Source organism: Lathyrus oleraceus, chromosome 5 (genome assembly GCF_024323335.1).
Source record: "Lathyrus oleraceus cultivar Zhongwan6 chromosome 5, CAAS_Psat_ZW6_1.0, whole genome shotgun sequence".
Classification (NCBI taxonomy): domain Eukaryota; kingdom Viridiplantae; phylum Streptophyta; class Magnoliopsida; order Fabales; family Fabaceae; genus Lathyrus; species Lathyrus oleraceus.
Window position 1 is genome coordinate 263,126,479 of NC_066583.1, and position 2,337 is coordinate 263,128,815.

The window sequence follows — 2,337 nt, forward strand, 5'->3', positions numbered from 1 at the left end:
ATTACTTTTAAATTCAAAATGAGACTGCGAGAGCCAAGCATTCTGGTTTAGGAGTATGGTCAGAGTCAATAAAAATGAGAGTGTGAGACTAAGTCCTTTCTATAAATAATTTCTACTGAAGAATATTTTGACCAATAAGATTACACAAACTATCTATCGAATCCCCGAAGTTTGATGCATTACATACCGATATCCCTTTATCATATATCTTTATTAATATTCTATTTACGTTTTAGCTATTTCTCTTTATCCCTCCAATCTTAGAACGATCAGCAGCCTTAGATTTACATAGTAACATTAGATAACGATACGTTCGATTATTAGTCCTTGTGGGTTTGATAATCTTTAAAACTACGCGATAGGACTGTGCACTTGCAGTCAAGATTCCCAGAGACTTACTAAGTCGCGATCAAGTTTTTGGTACCGTTGTCGGGGACTAATTTAGTCGATATCGTAACTCCAGTATTGCCCAGTATAGACGAAGGCAAACAATTCTTTTTTTCCTTTCTACATTTGTCGAGTGTATGCCAAGTACTCGCTCTCAATGCGAGAAATTAAAGCTACAGTTCGACGAACCTGAGAGTTATCTTAGATTAGAACGCCGGATACGAGAACACCGTATCAAGCTAAATCTTCCTGACCTTAACATCCCTACTTCTGGATGAGTTATTCAACTAGAGATGGCCGAAGGAGTGCAAAACCGTCCTCTTAAGTACTATGCAATCCCTTCGCAGGATGAACCACATAACAACATCGCTGCCCCTACCATCGAGGCCAATAATTTTGAGCAAAAACCTTCGCTGTTGTCAGCTGTACAACAAAACCAATTTTCAGGTAGTCTCACGGAGGACCCGAACCTACATTTGTCAGTATTTTTGCAATACGCAGATACAGTGAAAGCGAATGGTGTCAGCCCAGAAGCTATAAGACTACGTCTTTTCCCATTTTCATTAAGAGATAGATCTAGAGCTTGGCTTCAGTCTCTACCATCCAACTCCGTCACTACGTGGAATGAGTTGAAGAAAGTCTTCTTAGCCCGATATTTCCCACCTAGTAAGACGACTATGCTAAGAGCCCAAATAAACGGGTTTAAACAAAAGGATAATGAATCACTTTTTGAAGCTTGGGAGAGATACAAAGACATGATGAGGCTTTGTCCATATCACGGTCTAGAAGAATGGTTGATCATCCATACCTTTTACAACGGTATCTTATACAATACAAGATTGACAATAGACGCTGCCGCTTGTGGCGCACTGATGGATAAACCATACAATGAGGCCTATCAACTCATCGAAAGTATGGCCCAAAATCATTACCAATGGGGAAGCGAAAGAACCTCTGTAGAGAAACCTCAAATGAAGGGCGGCATGTACGAATTAAGCAGTCTTGACCATGTCAACGCCAAGGTAGATGCTCTTACTCAGAAGATAGACAACATGACCATAACACCAGCAGCCACCGTGGCTGCCGTAGCACCAAACTGCGAGATATGTGGAGTTCAAGGGCATACTGCCCCAGAATGTCAACTCTTGACAGGAACCTCCACAGACCAGGTGAACTATGCTCAAGGAAACCCTTACTCAAACACCTAAAACCCAGGTTGGAAGAACCATCCTAACTTTTGGTACAAAAACAATAATGCATTATATGCACCTAACCAAGCACCTGCTGTACCACCAGGATATCATAAAGCTTCCATAAATACTCAAAATTCTCCTAGGAAATTAAACTTAGAAATAATGATGGAAAACATTCATAGCTACCCAAGCCCAAACAAATAAGGATTTCCTAAATCAAAACATACACACTAGTGAGAAAATCAAGCAGTTAGCAAACAAGGTAGACGCATTAGCCATCCACAACAAAATGTTGGAAACACAAATCTTGCAAGTGGCTCAACAACAAGCACCTATTGCTGCTCCTGCAGGCACATTTCCTGGACAACTACAACCAAACCTAAAAGGTCATGCAAATGTTATTATACTACGAAGTGGGACATAACTATACGGACCGACCGACCCTAGAACTCAAAACCCATCCATGCATTAAGACCCTGGTAAGGTACTTGATAAGGAAGACGAACAAGAGGAAGATAAAAACAAAGAGGCCGTAGAGAAAGAAGAACCTTATGTGCCTCCACCACCGTAACCCCCTATCCCTTATCCTCAAAGACTTGTTAAATCTAAAAGTGTAGGGCAATTTACAAAATTCGTAAAGCTTCTAAAACAATTGAATATCATAATACCCTTTACATAAGCCATCACTCAAATGCCCTCATATGCTAAGTTTCTCAAAGAAATCTTATCTAACAAGAAGAAGATAGAGGATAACGAA

General features: G+C 40.3%; 1 non-coding gene across 1 annotated transcript; it reads right to left on the minus strand.

Annotated features, from left to right (window-relative positions):
• Window positions 1–1,064: 1,064 nt before the first annotated feature.
• On the minus strand, window positions 1,065–1,171 carry LOC127089120 (small nucleolar RNA R71). The gene has a single exon (XR_007790896.1). It is a non-coding gene; the product is annotated as a small nucleolar RNA R71 (small nucleolar RNA).
• Between the last annotated feature and the right edge of the window lie 1,166 nt (window positions 1,172–2,337).